The sequence below is a fragment of the Pinus tabuliformis genome, chromosome J (assembly GCF_031772625.1).
Source record: "Pinus tabuliformis cultivar Carrire ecotype Pingquan chromosome J, CPIR1, whole genome shotgun sequence".
NCBI classification, from domain to species: domain Eukaryota; kingdom Viridiplantae; phylum Streptophyta; class Pinopsida; order Pinales; family Pinaceae; genus Pinus; species Pinus tabuliformis.
The window spans coordinates 11,255,263-11,276,543 of record NC_142295.1 but is presented as its reverse complement, the minus strand read 5'-3'; the positions used below and the strand labels follow the sequence as shown (position 1 = coordinate 11,276,543).

The 21,281-nt window shown below is 36.4% G+C and overlaps 1 long non-coding RNA gene across 1 annotated transcript; it reads left to right on the top strand.

Moving 5' to 3' along the window:
• Positions 1–936: 936 nt before the first annotated feature.
• Positions 937–1,702, top strand: LOC149225180 (uncharacterized). The gene is made up of 2 exons (XR_016246943.1): positions 937–1,169; positions 1,662–1,702. It is a non-coding gene; the product is annotated as an uncharacterized LOC149225180 (long non-coding RNA).
• Positions 1,703–21,281: the final 19,579 nt, after the last annotated feature.

Genomic DNA, 21,281 nt, shown 5'->3' with positions numbered 1-21,281 from the left:
TAACAAATTTCTTATATTCTTTATATTTCTAAAGTATTCCTTAAATATCTTATTAGTCCCTGCCATCTGGCATCCGGCAGGGACTATAGTAACCGTTCGGAGCCGAGTTAGCATTAATTTGCAAACTTTTCGTGAGTTAGCATTAATTTGCAAACTTTTCGTATGTTATTTGCAGTGATATTGTAAAGTTTGGAGTTGACTTTGCCTTCGCCATCTTATTTGGCCTCTTCCCGAGGCGGAAGAGGCCCGACCATAGCCTAAATTGCTATTTAGGCACAATGAACAGCGCCTGACCGTTAGCGGTTTGCTCTTAATGCTAACATTAATTGGCTAATGTTTAATGTTATTTCGTATGATATCCGAACGGCATACATATGGTAAGGTTTGGTTCATGGCGCGAGGTGTCCGCCTACCGGCTCATATCTGCATGTTGACCACTTGGCATGCACCTCCATTCCTTCTTATATCACCACACCCATGCCTTCACACAGCATCGAACTAGTAGCTTGCCTTCACACAGCATCGAACTAGTAGCTTGTATTCGCTACGCGCAACTTCATTTCTGGCTGGTTTTGCTCTGAAATTAATCAGTTTTCCTCTTCTTGGATCATCTTAACAATGGCAGCTGTTTCGCAAGCTCTTCTGCCATTTTCATTTCATTTTTTGCCAACCTTTTTCTTGATGACAGTTATTTTTATTTTCCGTAGTTCTGCAATTGTTCGTAGCAGTCGAGATTAATGTCGGTTTTGTTTGTAAATTGCAGCGACAGGGCTGAGTGCGGCTCGGCTAAATTCCCATTTGCCAGAACCATACGCCAATTTCCTGTCTCCTTATCAGTTTCTAGAACTGTGAAACACACATTTGCATAATATTAGCGAACAAATTCAATGTCAGAGGAAATGAAATTTCTATTTCATATTAGGCAATTATCTATTTATTTAAATAAGCAGTGGGTTTCTCTCTTATCCTTTTTATGCATTTTCTCTTTTTGGCCTTTAATGTTAAAATATATACTGTAATTTTGACATATTTTCTCTTAATGTCTTTTTGAACATATAAATAACTGCAGGTCTGGGCTGGGGCAATTTGCAATAACAGAGTTGTTCTAATCCTGTGGAATAGAGGCGGTTCTCTCGGCCTTTGGCCTTTATTCCTTTTTTTATTCGAAGGTAATATTGTTCGTTGGAAAATAAAGGCATGAATAAATTATCTATTGTGACCCTTCAATTGTTAGGGTCTTTTTTGAAATTTCTCCTATAGTTTTGACCTGTACAAAGAGGAAGCAATATTTGAGTTTACTGTGTTATCAGCCGTTGGCTCACTGCTGTACGTATGATTATCAATAAGTTTTTGTTTGTAACTTCAATATCTCAAAGTTTACTTTCATTTACATCGTTATTTAAAGTTTCAATTTACACTTTTGTTCACAGTTTCGGCGTACATCCTTGTTTACAATTTCCCTTTTAATTACCTTCATTTTCAGTCCAGTATAATATTACTAATATTATTCCGGTGAATGTGCAGTACCTTCTTCCTCTAGGTTTTGGAATATATATATATATAGATATTGAATATATATATATATAGATATATCAAAGGATTGTTTCGAGTGGCAGACCTATGTTTGCTAACTGGAACCATTTTCATCCTTCTTTCTCTAGGTCCTGAAATTCACCATTTGTGGATGCCATGGTTCAAGCAATACACGAAAGCTGACAATTCTACAGATGAGGACTAGCTAATAGATAATGGACAGAAGACAAGGCAGAGAAAGAATTCATACCGCTTAGACCAATTCATATCGCTCATACCGCACAGAAAGAATTCATACCGCTTGAGTTTTGGTCAATTCAGGTTCTCAGGAAAGCTAGCAAGTGATGACCGCCACGTTCTCAGGAAAGCTAACCAGTGGTGACCTCCACCTTCGATTAGCTTTAACAGGAGGAAAAATGGCAGGTTATCGTCTACGAGCTTTAACAGGAAAAATAACAACAGACATACATCTCGATTCGTTATGGACAAGTGGTCCGAGCATAAATCCATGTGGCATACTTGTGAAAGTATGCAGGCATGGATACCATCTGTCGAAAATATCTAATATCATTGTGTTAAATGTGCCACTTTGATTTATATTTATTAATAACAATTTTTTATTTTTATTTTTAAATTAAATACTTTACTGAGTTTACGATGGCTAGCTTTCAAATGTTGTTTGGTAGCTTCAATGTGATAGAGGGTAGCATGATGGTCCTTGTCTGCTTGTTTCAAGGCGATTATTCAATACAAACATTAAGTTACATCTATTTGCAATCTAATCTTGTCCGAGCCTCTGTCTTTCACATGTTTTACGTGCATACAAATTACTACTACTACTGTATTTGCTTGTATATGATAAGTAGACAGAGCAAGAAACTACACAGTAACATAGTTACACCGTGGGTAATACCATGAAGTAAGATAATTCTGTATAGAATTTTGTCTCAGACCTAGGTTAGCCTTGAAGGCCAGGTCGTTTGTAGCAGGGAACATGGAGTCCCAAGTTCAAAGATCTAAATCTAAAGAGTAATTCAACTCATAATATCGTTTCCAGCAGATAACATGGAGTCCCAAGTTCAAAGATCTAAATCTAAAGAGTAATTCAACTCATAATATCTAAATAAGGAAGTCATTACATTAACCATTTTACAACCATGACCTCAACAAAAGTATGAAACATTAGCTAGCAAGCAAATAATTGGTAAGATTCGGTGAAATCGTGTGTAGCTCTAGCGTGCAACGCATAAGTAATAAAATTACAGAACATATTACATGCTACAATTTTTCAGTAATCATTGAAGGAGGAACTAGACAATAGTCTACACGACGTAAGAAAGAATAATAAATCTGAAAACATTGAAAATACATGTTCTAGCAGAACTGGGTAAGAACCAAGATCGAATAGGGAGAACATATCCATTTATACATTAAGTAACTAATGAAAAATTGTTTTGGGTATTTTGTAAAATCAATAATTATAATTTTATAAATGGTACAAACGCCCCTATGGGGACATGGCCTTATGGCCAAAACTAGATAGTCAACGCAACGTATGCATGTAACTATTAAAACAAACTAAAGTTTGTCTGATACGAGTCTTAGCCAAAAGCATGGTAACCCTATTTCAACAAGTGACAAGAGGTTTAGAGGAACCTGTGAAATGGTAAGTGCATGTCGTAGCTACCCAAAATCTCAATTGTAGCAGTAAGAAGGATCCTAGATCTGAATGGAACTGTCGAATGCACCATATTGATTAGTCAAGAGTCTTTGTAAATGGACTTAAACAACCCCAGAAACACGTAGTTGAGAAATGAACTGGTGAATACCTGAGTTAGCTGTTGAATTCCAAGCACTCGACCTCCAGGGGGAAAAGAAAATTAATACTATTAATGACAACATTGTTATTAATGAAGAAGAGGAGGAAACCCCTAACTAGTTGTGGGAGCTTACCTCCCGTGTATCGTATTGTAGACAAAAACTCTTAGATGTTGAGACCCTCGGCGACACCTACATAGCCTGAGTTGTAAAGTATTGATGAGGGTTCATTCCATTCCATCCCTGTCAAGACTATGGAAAAATATATTAAATCTCTAGAGCCTGAGTGATCTGAGGACGGGAAAAAAAACAAAATTAGAGTTAAAAAGAGCTACAGCATCGAAACCCACGTCATCCTTGCACTCAAACTTTGCAAGGGGTGTTTCCCATAGCTTCTGCAAACTGATATTATCATTTCTCTCAGTCTCCCACTCATACAAACTATTCGGTAACAGCAAGATTAACAGTATCATTCCATTCCATATCATGCTGTGGGCTAGATAAAAAACTATCCGAACTATGTGCTAGATAAAAAACTATCCGAACTATGTGCAGGGACTCGCTGCGATGCAGCCTCCCTTGTTTGTTCTTATAAATCAGAGGCATTGCTGGATATTAAAAGTCATGATTTTTATATTCCTCATATTAACTTTATGCTAAAGTTAATAAATATATCAAAAGACATATCCAAAAAAGTCAAATTGTCAAAGCCCAACATTGATTAGTTGATCAAGCTCATATCAGCAAAATGACACTATTGATTGGCATCCCAAGATAACATCATGTGCACATAAGAAAATGGTAATAAATACATTAAAGAATAGGCCAATGATATTATCACATAGGAAAATGGTAATAAAAACATTAAAAAATAGGCAAATATTTGTTGAACCCAATAAATTTGGTAGCTCATCAATGTGAAGTTAAAAAAATGTTAAAAAGAAAAGTGAAGAACGTTGTTGAAATATTGTTATAAACACCTATATGTGAATATTATAAGCAGTCGGAGTGAGGATTCGAATATGTGGTGGTCACAATTTTGGAATAGACAACACCTTATGCTCCACGATATTCCAGAGGTAGTGTTACCCAAAAATATCATAACATTATTGCACAGGGAGGAATGGCATGGTTATCGAACCTAATGAGTTGTTTACAATGGCCTGCAATATATTTCAATAACATGGAGATTTATAATCTAATATATTTCAATAAGATGGAGCATTAAAATCAATGTATAAAATAAAGGTGTTGTTTAATTTTTTTTTTAGGGCGAAATGGTGTTTTTTTAATTGTGTTTTTTATTAAAAATTACTTTTTAATGTATAAATGGATTCAATGTTTCGAGGGATTAGGATTGTATAGAGTTTATACATCAAATTTGTGATTTCAACAAATTTTAATTAGATTTTTGGGTAAATTTGATTGGAAAATATAGTAGAAAACCTCCAAAATATAAAACAATTAAACTACTACACATAAAAATATCCACACTCTGAGATGTTAGTCAAACAAATCCTCCAAATCCTCCTACCGTGTGCTGTGTCTTTTGAGCTTTTAAGTGACTCAATCACTTAATAAATTTTAACACATTCGTCATAAAGATTATATATTGAAAAAATATAATCATTAATGTTGCGTTGATTAGAATATATATTAGTTTAGCTGTATAAGATAAATGTGTGATAAATGTGAAGAGATCCAATGTCAAGTTTCATTAATAATAAAAAAACCTAAAATATAGTCATAACTAATATTGACGCATAAAACAATGATCATAATTATAAATCTTTTGTGGTGGACCCTTCTCTCTATATAACAATTAATTGAGATCTTTAATAATTTTTGTAAGAAAATCATTATTATCTTTTTCAATAATAATAGCTAAAAATATATTAACATATTATGTGCAAAAGGACACTAAAATTACATCCAAAAACTTGAGTAGCAAGATTTTCCATAGTTTTCTATATCAAGTCTAAAATTTACTAACCTCCTAGACCAAAAACTTGTTACATATATTTAGAGATGTTTATAAGTATGCTACCTATAGTATATGCCTAGTCCTTTACAACGTTTAGTTGGCATAGTTAAAATTACAAAGAGTGAACATCTACACTAATCATATCTGATTACTATATTATCCATAAAAACTACCCACTTCATATTAGGTAGACCGGTTGAAGGAGTATGTGCAGTTGACAAAAGATGTTGGGGCCATAGCAACTAGGATGCCTTCTTGTTGTGTTGTTTGTACACTTTCCGATTACTATTTTAGTCAATTCAATTCAACTCTTTTCTCTTGAATATGATTATATTGTGCAGTTAGAATGCCCATCAACAAATCGAACTAGGTTGATAACCTATCTATTTGCATGCTAAGGGTGACAAGCTCCAACTACTCCTCAACTTCCATTGTACTTGGTTTTATTCCTCAGTTATGTTGTCAACCTTGCCTAACATCCATGGCTACATCTAAAGTGTACATCAACCTAGTTCAAGGTGTAGTTACAAGCCTACCAATGACCACTAATGAACCCTGTATCTCAATTTAGACTATGATCTCCAGAAAGTTGACAAAGCATTGTGAGTAGTCAGGAATGGGACTATGTTACTTTAATTTCCCAAGACAACTATCCACACTAACAAATCCATCCATGATATCATTGTTGTCGGATGGTTCATCAAAAAAATGATTGCAAAGTAATTGCTCCCTTTCATCCACACATAGAACCCTTCTTCCCACACTTGACTCATCAACCTCCAATAACGCATCCTCTAAAGGGGTTGGCCTCATGTTATCATCATGATTGGGAAGTAAATGTGTCTTTTCCCTCACATGCTAATGCCTACTTCCATCTCCATATCTCCTTCCTACATCACCTATGCATTGTCCTTCAACTTTATTTAGTACTCCATTCACATGGGGTTGTTGCAGCTCATCCATAAAAACCCACACAAAATGCATTGTCCCTTCCATTTGCCCTTTCTATTTTCAAATCATTGCATGAATTACTTACCTTTGCATTAACACCACCATTATTACTCAATGACTTAAGGTTATGGAATTGGGACTAGCTGGATAGTTCGATTGACCCTCATTGTGCTTGGATCAAGCCTTAGACAACTTGATCGACCACTAAATTTGCTAGCTTGTTTAGCTCCCTTAATACATGCTTAGCTTCAGTTTCAGGAATTGAGTGGAGGCTTGCCACAATTCTCTTGAAAACAGTACTTAGTTTAAGGTCTATAAGAGTAGCTTCAAGGTTAAGATGTCAAATTTTGTTATTGGAATCTCCCACAATAATGAGTGTGTTACTAGGAAGTTTCTTAGTTAAGTTGATTCCTTGTAGGAGGGCATACATCTTCACTTTGTTATTGGATGTTATGCCCAAAATCCAAGAATAAGTTAATTCCATTTGTCCTATAAAACTATAGAATACCCCACACACATGTCACCCTTGAAAAAACATTATAATTGGAACATTAATATATATATATATATATATATAATCTCAATAAAATTAAAACTCACATCCCTTTAAAATTTAATAAAATCACTAGTAAAAATATGAAATATTACAAAGCTTTTATCAATCCTAACTTGATTGATTAAAATTTTATCTATAATATTATTAATTTAAAAAATATAAACATTATTAAAATTAGTATTAATACCCATTATATTTATAATAATATCTGACATTCCTTAAATAACTCTTAAACACTTTGAAATAAGTGAATTTCTTACTTAAATTAACCCATAAATCTTGAAACAGACAAATTTAAAAAATGGTATTGCAAACGAGATTAAAAATAAACATCACTTCCTCTTAATGGAATATACTCTTAGGATAGGACTACACAATTTTTTAATTTAACTACTTTCGAAAACCTCTTTAGATGGAATTTGTAATAATCTTTATATTTTCATTTATATCAAAATGCAAGATTTTTCTGTGATTTCTGATTTGTATAAAAAAATTTCAAAAAATCACATATTATTGCCAAAACAATTATGTAATTTTTCCGCAAAATATTTTATACATTTTTATTTATTTTATATTTAAATATAAAATATTTAGTTTATTTTTATTTATGGATTTTATTAATATTAAAATATAATACACATTTTTATTTATATTATATTTAAATATAAAATAAATATTATAAAGATATTTAATTTATTTTCATTATTTATTAATTTTATTAATATTGAAATATAATATCATAAACGTCATAAATAAATTTCAAACTAATTTTTATATATAAAAGATAGTTAAATCTAAAGATATTTCGAAATTTTGATGAAAATTGAAAAAAAAAATATGAAAGTAACATTAATACATTAACAATTATATATGTATAAGTATTTGATAACAAAATTTTATGGAAAAAAAATTATAAATATATTTTAAATTTTGAATAATAATTTTAATAAACTTGTCGATACATTTAAATTAGAATTATAAATATAAGATTAATCAAATACTTGATAATATATTTCAATAGTTTTATAATTTAAAAATTTTATTTATATAAAATTATTATTATATATATATATATATATATATATTTAACTAAATAATATTTATTTTTGGTAAATATTTTATTTTTTTATAAATTGAATTGAATATAAAATATTTGAATATTTTAGTTTAGTTTTTCACTAGAATGATTGCACCATAACCAAAATTGCACACTTTGTAGATAGGTGTAAGATATCAAAATGTTAAAAAAACACTGAAAGATTGAGATGCACATTGAAAATCATTCCAGACAGTCCAATAGGAGAGACTATAAAATAAGAATTCAAAATAATTGTGGGCATAAAATAAATTAAGTAGATGGATCAGAATTAGTGGCGACAACCTGAACCAAATCTTCATTGTTGCCAGGATTGCTGCCAATGGAAGGAGGGATGCCTAATTGTTGCTCAATATAATCCAAACATTGATCCAAGTCCTGCAAATGACAATGGAGGTGCTCTAAAGAGTGGAGGATGTCAACTATATGTTCAAAGTGATCCATTAGAATCTAGCCAAGGAAAGACTTCAGATGTCAGTATAAGTCGATAGTATATATAGTATTGGTTGAAACAACCTCGTGTGTGACCTACATTCGGCATCCAGTCCGCCAACTCAGCCAGAAAACCTCAGTATCTGAAAGTTGCTATCATGCAAAGGCCCCCTCATGTTCCATGTGAGTTATCTCTTCCTAAACGGAACCTAGATTGAAGCCCTAAACCTCGCTGTTTCTTCTAAATGGTGGTGGGTACAAAAGTTACCCTAAAAAAATCCACCCGCTCGTAATAATATCTCACTCCTCAACAAAAACATACACGTTAATAAGACATGGAGAAAGCCACACTACGAAAACCAGACAATAAAATTAGAGAAAAAAAAACAACATGAAAGTACCCATTAAGAAAAACCATCTAAAAAGAAGTAAAAAGCAAAAGTCATAAAATAATATTTATCAATATTATAATAAAATTTTATGTAATTATTTTATATAGATGTTTCCATACACTTAAAAAAAAAGTGAGGATATTGAAATCTTAGACTAGACATTCATGTTTGGACATAAAAACAAGTAACATCATTACCAAGAAAGGAGATTGGCGTGGTCATAGTTTATATTAATTGGTTTTACATATTTAGAAAGAATCGACTAAGTAACTTGAAAGATACGGATTAATAAAATATATAAACCTACTTGTAGCATCTTCCTCCAATTTTATTATAAGGAAAAGCCACACGAAGCACGCTCACATATTTTTATAGGAAATGTCTTCAACTTTATCCTCCTCGATACAAAAGTGACCTTAGGATGATGTCATGACTCATAACACCAAGACTTGGACTAGTGTGCCACAAAGGATAAGAGAGTACCAACCCCAGTGAGTCAAAGAATTCTTCTCGGGAATTCAGAGGATGAGGCTGGTCAAATAACTCTTCTTGGAAATATAAATGTTGCTGGGTGTCTTTGGGCGTTCGGAGAGAAAGAACATAATTTATTTTTAAATATGATTGGATTTCAACCATTTTCATGTAGTAATTTAATTCATATATACCGTAGATTTAAATTTTTTTTTTTGTGTTGCAGAGGAATGGTGTATTTGTCTCTTTCAAGCAATTTGATTGTATTTTAACTACTTGTAAAATGTCTATTGAGATTTACACTTTCTTATATAATGAAACAAATCATTCTCGAACATTTCTCCAACACTGAAAACAAGGTCTAAAATGTTTTGTTCAGTGAACATGAAGTCTACACATGGAAAATGAACCAAACGGTGGTCACAAGAACACCACAAGACGAACATGAATACCTATACGCGACGATTTAGTGGTTTTACATGTTTACCTCCATTGTGGGCATATCAACTACGACTCATTCTTCACTATTTACACAATATTCCACTTTAATATCAGTTCAAAAACAATAAAAATGTCAATATGTTACTAGAAAGTTGTTCCTTGTCTACACATTGGAATAAAACTCTAGAAAAGGTCAAAATGCTCAAAGTTGAGGGTCCACGCTTCCTTTGGGTTCTACAAATTACACTCCCTTGTCTGGTTTTGTTGTTTACTACACACACAGGTCTTTGTCCAATCTAGGCCACACATTCACATAGTTAGACATCCCTTGTTGCCACAGAGTTAAAATAGAGAGAGATCAAATAGAATGTGATACTTAGCAAATCTACAAGATGTTAGGAGTGTTCCTGAGCATTAATCCTAAACAGGTCATTTAGAATGTAACTGTAAAATTTTCATCTCATTGAACATTTATTACACAATTCAACTCTTTTTTAGAGAAACAATTTCATAGCATCCTTTCAGACATTTTCCACCCAACCCCTCAATCGGGATTTTCAAAATTATTTTACATTTTCCCCAAAATCTGAGATCAAAATTACCTGTAGCATAACTGGCTCTTTTTTCTTGAATTTATTAATGAACTCATAACTAAATAAATCCTTAACAAAAGGCCAACACTCAAGTTATTATTTTTCCCTCTAATTTATTTTAATGAAAAACAACATTCAACTATTGTTAAAACATAAATTAAGGTTCCTAGAATCTCAGCAAACTATTTTTTAAATCCCCCATGCATCAATCTTCTAGGGAACAAAAGGATTCATCGACTCCCATCCATGAGGTCTTCACATGTTCTGCCACTTTTCTGTATAATTGCAGCAAACAACAAAGTAGCATATTCTATTGGGTGATCTCTCCATTTGACTAGGTACTCGTAGTATTCTTTGCCTCAGGTTATCTTTACCACTCTTTTGTCCAAAATCACCTCTACTTGCATTGGCTTAGTTGTAGGTATTTGCTTCATCCATTTGGCTTGTTGGTCCTTGTCATTATATGTTTCAGATGTTGGTACTTCTGAGTTATCTTCCACATAAGGTTACAGATCCGCTACATTAAAGGTAGGATAGATTCCCACGTCGAGTAGAAGTTCGATCTTATAAGTATTTGCTGATCTTATAAGCATTTGCTGAGAACTTCCTCAAAATTTTGCATGGTCCGATCTTTTTCAGTATGAATTTATTATATTCTTTTTTAGGAAATATTTCCTTACATAGATGTGCCAATACTAGATCTCTTTCCTCAAACTTAACCTCCCTTCTCTTTAAATCTGCCTTTTTCTTATACCTTTGAGTGTTTTCCTGTAGCGGTCCCTTAACTTGTTCATGAAAATATTGCATGGTCGTAGAAAAGTCTTCCCCATTGGCTTCTTAGTCCCGCTTTTCCCAAATCTCTGAGTTCAAAAACTCCTCGTGGGTGTACTCCATAAACAATTTTAAATGGACTAAACCCAGTACTTCGATTTGGAGAATCATTATAAGCGAATTTGTCCTGCAGAAGGACTTGATCCCATTGGCAAGGGTGCTCACTTATCAAGCTTCTCAATAGGTTTCCCAAAATCCTGTTGATGATTTTGATTTTTCCATTCGTTTGAAGGTGATATATTGAGCTGAAACTGAGCTTAGTTCCCAACTTCTTCCACAATGTCCACCTAAAGTGTCCGATGGACTTTGTGTCCTTGTCAAAAGCTATACTTGTAGGAAGACCATGTAGCCTTACTACCTCCTTAAAAACAGATTGGCAATGTGTGTTGCAACATTTGTTTTGTTACAAGGTATAAAATGTGCCATCTTTGAAAATATGTCCACTAAAAAAAATACAGTCATTGAACCTTTGAGTTCTAGGCAATTCTAAAACAAAATCCACACATACCACATTCCATGGTCTATCAAGAATAGGTAATGGTTGATACAACCCGATGTTTGGCAAGTTGGAATATTTTACATCTCTTGTAACGACCCATCTAAACTAATTAACTAATATAAAGTTCTAAACTTTATATTAAAACTGATATGATAAACTTCATATTAAAAATAAATATGAGTTAAACTTTAAAATAAATATGAATTAAACTTTATAATAAATATAAAATTTAAACTTTATAAAATATATAAAATTAAACTTCATAAAATTAAACCTTATAATAAAAATAAAAATTTAAAACCTTATATAAAAGGTGACGCATAAACCAAACCTGGTGATATAAACAAAGTACATGTATAAACAAAATAGATCAGATGGATACATATCTGAGAGTCTGAAATGCATGCGAAGGCGTGTCGGGAGGAGGAAGAGCGGTGGTCGTAGGCGGGAGGGCGGCCACCACCAAGCCGCAATTATAAAACCACTGATCTAAGCCTGACTCGGGGGGGAAAAGAACGTACGAAAAGGAGGAGGAGAAAATCAGGAGAGAACGGAGGGCAAACCAGAGGAAGACAATTGACCATTGGAAGAGCTTTAATCAGTTTGAGGTTTTGGGCACGGGGGACAGTGAGCTTCTGCGAGAAGCTTACTGGATTGAGCAGCCAGGCTCTGCTCAGTTTGGCTGGGTGGAATTGGTTTCCCTGTAATTGGATTAGAGTAGCCGTAGCGTCATCAACTACACCAGAGCAGGCAGCAGTTCAGGTAGGTATTCAAAATCCTTTACGGTTCCTGTACTTCAGTTCTTGGTTCTTACAGTATTTCAGTTCTTGATCCTTACATATGGTATCAGAGGGTGTGTTCAAACCCTTTCAACCTCATAGGCCCTTATAGTTTTCAAACCTTTGTAATTTTCCTGCTTTTCTGTCAATCTTTTGCCGTGTGTCTGCATTTATTCTGTTGCATAGGTTCGACGGAGCAAAATATAATACCGAGTACCGACCCGTCTGAACGCGGCATGAAATCCCCTTAGTTGATACGGAATCGTCATTCGGTCATTCCTGAATTGGTAAATAATTAACTCCGAATATGTAAACAATTCACGATTTTGATGACTCTGGAAGCGATTAAGACTTTTAATTGCCTTTTCGATTTCTGACTGAGCGAATCATCTAGACGCACATTTTGTTCATCTCTTTCATCCTCTGTTTAGATAATCCCTGCGGTTTGTTTTGTTGCAATATGTTCCATGATTTTGGAATTCTTGTGAGAAGGGCGTTTTTTTTTTTGTATGACTATTCGGATGATTCTTAAAGTGATAAATATGTACAGAATGGTTGTCGTGTGGTCGATAATGATTATTCATAGAGCCCTAGGAGCCGTTTTATGATGTTATTGCAACTTCATGGAGAGCCCTAAAACTTGGTAGTGTTTTAACTTATTGAAAGAAATTTCGGCATAAGAAGAATTAGATAACAGGAGAAGACTCACGAATTCAGGTTTGTTCTAAGTTATTCGAGATTTGTTCCTTTTCCTCTCACAAATGTTGTGCAGTCTCCCTCTCACGAATGGTGTGCAGGGAACGGACGAAGAATGTGTTGACTACTCTTTTAACAACCCGCTAACACAGACACCATAGAAAATGGGGTGAACCCGTTAAATTATCTTTTACTAATTGGGCATAAAAATACTGCTTCGGAATATGTGTTCATCAAAATTCACTAAAGTGATTAAGCCTGGTGTGAGATGCCTTATTTCGTGTCGGACGGTTAACTTTTAGTTTTTGGTTATCCTTTTGCCGTGCGTTTGCATTATTCGTTCAGGCAACAAAACAGACTCATCCAAGGGTGGCTTGACACTCGTCTTGTTGATACCACCTCGTCATTCTATCGTTTTTTATTTAACTAAACCTGTCTCACTAATTTCTGAGCTATGTTGAAGTCTTTGAGAGTTGACCTGTTCGATGATAAAGGAAGTTAGATGCTGGAGCCTTCGAATGATGGTCCTATAGTCTAACTTGGCAAATTGAAACCTCAGGAATTAATTTCTGGGTTCTTAAAATCTGGGTTTGATGAGCAACCTTTCTTGCATTGTCCATTACCATTGTGTATGCTCTTTCTGAGCAAGTGAAAATCATTTCTTATTGCCAAATTCTGTAAATATTTCGTGTTGGAAAAGCCCTGTTTTCCAGAGTATTTTGGCCTTTAAAAACCTCCTCTCATGCGTGTTTTATTCAAAGAACCACGTGTCCAATTGCATTCTATATTTGGATGTTTTCCCTGATAAATAGATTGTCCATATAATGCCCGCCAATTGCTATATCTGCTTTGTCATAAGGAAGCTCTGAATGCATTGCAATAATTTTTTTTATTATTTGCATAAAACTCCTCATTACATCTTTTCACTAGATGTTTTCACTGAGATAAATGAGTTTTCATTCTCAATTTGACTTGATCCAAACGTTAAACACCATTACCACTAGCAGGAGAGACAGACGCAATTCAATAGCCCATGACAAGTTCTTCAGCAAATTTTTCAAGCTCTGAACTAAGAGGAGGATGCTAACAAGCACAACACCCCTAATTGAAGGAATGTATTGGAAATATATAAAATAAAGAGAGTTGATGAGCATAACAGAGATGTTGCAATCCTTTTTATTCTGATCGAGGAGGTACATTGATTCCTCTTGGATAACATCCCTTGTTTTATTCTAGTATTGATATGTCACCTTGTACCTGGGTTTTGATATGTGACAACTTATAAGTTATAACAAAATTCACATGATGTATTTGCTCAACTTAATACCAAATTTTATCAAATATTTTGCTTTAGTGATTTCTTTATTAGTTTTGTTTTATTCAAACAGGAAGATAAAGGAGGTGACCTAACCTTATAATGAGCATTACATCAGCAAGCCATCAGTTAAAAAGAGAGTATTGCTATTGTCCCCTCTTCTATCATAAGGGAAGAGAGCAAGTGTGTCTGTCTTAGCTATGCAACTTCTGTTTGGAAAGCTATCTTATATTATAGTAAAAGAATGATTACATCATCAAACTGCAAGACCTTCAGTTTCCTTGTATAATATTGCAATTAACTCTCCCTACCAACTTACGTGAGCAGAGCCAATGCATTCACCTTAGCACCAGTCTGGACAGAGTCTACATCTTTTCTATACTCATATATTGTGGATGTTATCTGTTCTGCCAGATCAACTTTAAATGCAGTCAACTGTCTAAAACAAGCATTAGACTAGTCACCATTGCAAGTTGTTATACACCCCCTTCCAAAGGAAGGTGAACCCTTCTAAATAGGTTCCTTTTTATGTTCCTTGACAGCAAGCAATTCTAACTTGATAGGTTCCCTGATATGTTGTTTGATCATTCATAGCCTCCTAGGATTGCCAGTTTCTAGTTGAAAGGAACAGCGAAAATTCTCAGATAAAATCTATGCTAGTTTTCTGCCCAATATTTTGAAATCTGAACTTATGATAGCACAAATTTTCTATGAATCCTATTGCAGTCAATTTGCATTTGCATCAACCATTAAAGTATTATGTGCAAGTTATAAAAACTACTTTCCAAAGCATCCTTTAGAGAACAAAATTGTACTAATTATATCCTTTGACGGAGTCATTCTTAAAAACAAAACTGGTTCTTACATATCCTAATTTATTTCCTCTGTTTAAACCCAATCTACTTTTTATGATATACTGCTGAACTATATCTCTTCTAGATTTTAATCATGACATGTCTAGGGCAAATTTTTCGGCTAAAGGTCAAACTGATATGGAACCAAAACAACCCTTCATTTTTATAGATTTAATCCATATCCAAGTAATATATTCAGAATATAAATATGTATGACCTTCCTTAAATGTAATAGCTAGATTGAGGTATGGCGGGTATGTTACCAACGTACATGGTAACGAGACATTTAACATTTTTTTCAATCATGGATGTTATTTGGTAAATAAACTTTAGATGTTTTACCTTAGGAGCTAATAACCATATGATGAGCCCCAATTTTTGGTAACAATTTGGGCTCATTTGGCCTACTTACCTTGCTCAACCCTTCATCTTTTATCACTTATGCATTCATTTCTTGGTATATTCGTGTTATTTGTAGGAAGAAGGGCAGGCATTATATCTATGTGGCTAATACATGATGATTTCAGGTTTTTTGGCATTAAAGGGAGCAAAAGACCACGCAAATGGAGACAAGGAGACAGCCAAGGTGGCATTGCGGGTTTTTAGGGAGGTTGTCCACAGTCTTGATGACCTTCCTCGTGATTTCCACCCTAACTCCGAGCTCCAACAGCTCTCCCCACCGAGCTTAAAGGCAGCCAACGGATTCTACAGGAACAGCAGTTTAACTTTCAGTTGGACAGCCAAGCTCCACTAATTGAGGAAGCCAGCGTGGTCCTCATCATGTATAAATATTAAGGTCGTAGCCTTTGATAGGAGCTTTTTGAACCCTTGAACTATTGTTGCAATTTCTAAGCACGAGCTACAGCTCGGTTTTTGCTTTGTGTAAGCCAGTTTTGGCATGTTGTTAGACTCATGATTATTTAATAAAGGCAGGCAGATTTGGATCCAATCCTGAGTTCTTAAGAGGAGCTATAGCTCTCAGGTTAGGGCCCAACCTGAGAGCAATAGACCTCCTTTTCCTTGTATTGTTACTTGTCTTTCCTTTCAGCACTTCATTTCTTTGCTTTGACATGCATTTGAAAAACACAGTCTGCTGATTTAATTTCTTTAATGTGATTGAGTAGGATTAGTTCATGGTTAAAGTGCTTTCAATAGCTTAGATTAGAGTAGGAGGATTAGCATTCATTAGAGCTCCAAGAAAAGGTTGACAGTGCACTCACTGCCATCTCTGTTTAGAGATTGGGGTGTAGACCGTACCAACCACCAAAAAAACGCAGTCTTATACGTTCATGCAAGCTGCAACACAATCATTTCAGTCATAGAACCGTCCATGCATTCTGATCTTGAGCAATACTTTTTCATTCCAACACCATGCACGATTTTTCTCTGAAGCTTACATTGCTGTTCGTTGGGTTAATAACACAGTTAGAATAGGTGAATGAATTCTCGGTTTTGTGCAGATTTGTTTCCTTTACACTGCGTTGCATCACTCTGTTATCTTCTTCTTCTTCTCAACCGTGCCCAAGTCACCTACCCATCCTCTGTTCAGCTCGTTTGCCTTCCAACCCTTCTACTTTTCACGTAGCTCCATCTTTTTAACCTTTCGTTGCTTCCACCCTTCTACTCACCAACCAACTGTACCCACTCTTTCTCCATCTCATATCTCTGTCCCTGAGCCATCACAAGCTCCCTTTTCATCCTACCTATCCACCCATACAGCTCCTCGACTCCTCCATCACCCAAAACTCCAACTATAGCACATCCTGTAGAAGTTAGCAGACTTCCTGTAGAAATCCCGAGCTTCCTGTAGGATCCCCTGCAGACATCCTGTAGAAGCCTGCAAACTCGGTTGCCAAGCACCTGAACGTTGTGGACTTCTGTGGAATGATGTTTTGGATCCCCTGGAACCTCTCCTAGCCCTCCTGACCTTTCCCAAGCTTTCTTTCCCTTCGAACTACCCCTGCACAGTCAAAACCCAATCAGAAACAAAATCATAATAACTCCAACCACTTAAGCAAAAATATAAAAACATGTTTTCCTCAATGGAAGTAGTTTAAATTCATGCATCTCATATCACTAGAAGTAATGGCATCATTGTTAGAAGTTGCATTCTCATCGTTGCATTGTAAGGATTAAGCTAGTCAGATTAGGGTTTACTAGGGTTTCCATGTTTGGTTGGCTTTTGGTTCATTCTTGCAAAGTAGGTTAATTTCCTTTCAGATAGTCTTCGTTCATCATTTAGAAAGCTTCTTCTGAGAACATATAGAAGTTGGCTTGAGCCCTAGCGGACTTGTGCCAGCTGACCAAGTGACAGCTGCGACAAGAGCTAGTACTTGTGCATATAGCACCGTCGCTTCCAAGTTTGTTACGAACTACCGGGTTGATAAAATTAGAGAAGGAAGCTCCAGGAGTTGTAGCATTATTGCTACAATACTAGAGCCCACCATCTTTTTGGCGCCGTTGCCGGGGAAGCGTCAGAGTATTGGTGATTGTCGCTTTTCTTCTATTTTCCACTACAATCTTCTGCTAAGTAGTTTATTTCATTTCCATTATGCAATTTCGTTTTTGCAAAAGTAGATTAGAATTTCCCGCTTTCATAGATTAGCATTTCAATTCCGCAATTTCATTTCTGCAAGTGTAGATTAGCAATTCAATTCCGCAAGCGTAGCCTAGCATTTCATTCTTGCAATTTCATTTGTGCAAAATAGATTAGTCCTTTCATGCTTTCATTTCAATTCCGCATTTTCGTTTCAGCAAGATAGTTAGTTGCAGTTCAACCTATTTTAGTTTTGCAGGTACAAGAAGAAAAATGAAAAAAATCAACCAAAAAGATTTCATTTCATGCCTTGTAGGAGTAGAGATAAGTTAGAAAAATGATTGCACAACACCCCCCATTGCTTCACACAGCCAACCTTCTCTCTTCTTCGATGGCTGTGACTAAGAAGAACCCCTGGGTGGACATCAAGGCATATTTAAAGAACCTCTAGGGGAGAAGAAGAAGGAACCATTCCTCTGGAGCAAATGGCTACAAGCAAAAATGTTGGGAGTAGTCCCTTATCCAAAGATGAATTTGAAAATCAGATCGAAGGTGTCAAGAGTGATATGAGGCAGTTTCTTGCCATGCAACTGGATACCTTGCGGATCCAGAAGAAGCAAGAGGAAGCCAAGAGGGCTTTGGTCATCTTTTTTCCTAGGTGCACTAAAAAGCATCCTAGGAACGAATGTCCAATGCACTCCCTAGAAGTGTGTTTTGTCTGTGAAGAATACCATCCTACGAATCAGTGCCCTTCCTTGCCTGGACTTAAAGTTGCATATCAAAGAGTTAAAGGAGCCACTGAACCACTCCATTATATGAACCAAAGGAGGCTGCATGGACCTAGATCTTACCAGCAGGAAGTGCAAGGGACATCCGAGACCTATTATGACCCCTATCAAGCCACCTTCATGCCTTCTTGGGGTCCCCCTACTCATCCTTCTTGGTTCACACCTCCTCCTTGTTCCTTCCCAGATCCATATTATGCCCAACCAGTTGCTCATTCATTTCACTCTTATGCTCAGCCATAGCCTCAGTGGAATTCACATCATCAGGGGTGGAGGCCCCAATACAACACTCCTCCCGCTTATTTTCCTCCACCACCTGCTCATCCACAACCATCGCCTCCTCCTCCACCAAGGCAACCTCAAATGCCTACCCAATCACAATGCCATCCATCTCCATCTCAATTTCACACCTCCACTCAACTACCCGTACCATTTCCAAAGCCATACAATGGAGTAGCTCAACCCAATTGCAAAGCTGAGGCACAACATGTGCAAATGACTCCTCTTGAGCTCAATGATGTTCTCCAAAGCTCAGGAAGAGTGTTGCAAAACGGAGATTATATTGACAACATTGAAGGACCAAAGGAAAAAGAAGATTCCAAAGAAGAGATCAAAGAACCATGGGCTGCACTTGATGAAGAGAAGAGATCAGAATCAGAGATCGAGAAAGCTTCCTCATGGTTACCATCAAATCTTCCATGTATTCAAGAGAAAAATCAACAAAAAGAGGAAGATCAGAAGATCATGATAGAAGGTGACATGAAGAATGATCCAGATCAGCAAAAGGACCAAAGATATCAAAGCTATATTGAGACATGGTTCCAGATAGTCACTAAGTTGCAGCAGTACTCTCTTCCTCAGCTATGTTTGATCCCTTCAAAGTCAGATCATTTGGTCTCTGAAATCCGGATACCTGTCAAAGCATGCATTTCGAGCCTTCACATCATTTTTTCTCTAATCTCGATGTGCACATGGCTCCATTGGAAGTATTCTTATACTTGAAAATGATTTTGTTTTTTAAGTAGGGTAGGGTAGAAAAAAAAAAGAAAAAAAAAAAAAGGAAAAAAGTAAAGAAATGAAAAAAATGGAAATAAGAGGAAAAATCTAAGGTGAAAACCTCCTCGGAGGCGCCTTAGATTGGCTCATTGATTGAAAACCTCCATGAGGCGGTCAATGGGTTGGAAAGAAGAGAAAATAAAAAGAGATTTGAAAAAGATCCTTGAGTGAAAACCTCTCTGAGGCGCTTAAGGCAGATGGCAAGGGTGAAAACCTCATTGAGGCGCCCCTGTTATCTTTCAAAAAAAAAAAAAAAAAGAGAAAAAAGAAAAAAAAAACAATGAAAAAAGGCAAGGACAGCAAGTTCATAATGTGAAATTGCATGCAGGTTGCAGGTGTTCTATGGAGGAGAGGAAGCCTCTCAACTCAAAGCTAAGGATCCTTATCATGCTGTCAGGAGACCTCACCAGCACCTCCTCCAAGAATACTCCTTTTCTCCAAGGTATGTGCACAATTTCATCACGGCTTGAGTTTTCTACAGGAAGATGCAGATTTTCTACAGGAAGGTGCAGACTTTCTACAGGAAACGCAAACTTTCTACAGGAAGCTCTGTATTTCTACAGGAAACTTCCTGTAGAAGTTCGGGACGGCCCAGAATCCATTCTATGAGGAGATCTAACGACTAAGGATCGGTTCGGACGCATGCAAGCTATTGTTGTCACCCTTGCACACTGTTGTCACCTCGTTCTACCATCCTTGTCGACATGCAATGAAGTTACCTGCACTAGCAAAGCAGATCGTTGAGTATCAAAGAGAAAGCAATTTTTAAATGGAAAAAAGCGCTGAGATCTCATACCATATCCATCCCAGTCATCCATGAGCTCTGGAAGCGGGATCGTGAGGCCAAATCCTTCGTCGTGCAGCATGCACCCGAGGAGGAAGAACGGTTACAAGACATCCTGCGGGAGTCCTGTAACAGTTAAGCCCGCTAGGGTGTACACCAATCACAGCGCTGGCCATATGCAACGAAAACGCGGGCGCATGCAGCCAAGCATCAAATCCATCGTCGGCAGCCTGTAAACATGAACCTCCGGGCCTGTGCAAATTCATCAGCGGCAGATAGATCCACTCATCATCGTCCAAAAACCGAAAAATCACGTTGCAGCCGCGCAGGTAAGTGTCTCGACCCTTTCTTCCGTCAGATTGCATGAATTTTACTTTGAATTGTTTGCAAAGTGTGAAGTGAATGGGTTGAGCGGCTGTATGGCCAGTTGACTGGCCACGTCGACTGGTTAATGGTCCAGTTGGATGTTTGGGTGGCGGCCGTGACAAAAGGAATGGGCAGCACACACGTGAGAGCAATCCCGTCGGGAAAAAACGTATTTAGCAGAAGAGACGGCGGCGGATCTGCTGGGGGATGATGCGGCAGTAAGTGAACTCGCAGACAAATGATGGAACGACGTCATCCAACGGTCCGGCGGGGACAGCTCACCCCCGCGCCACGGATTCCGCCGATTCAAATCTAATCGGCTAGATTGCCCCATGCATTTATCATTCACCGTTTGGAACTCGAGTGATCATCCGGATCCCTCTGCAGTTCGATACGCCGAGCCTTTGGCTATCAGAACGCCTGTGAAGCAACACCGAGAGCGCAGACCAACTGCAGTCTTTCCCAGAAATCGCGCGCTGCTCCTACAGGAAAGTTGTTTCTACAGGAAGGCGG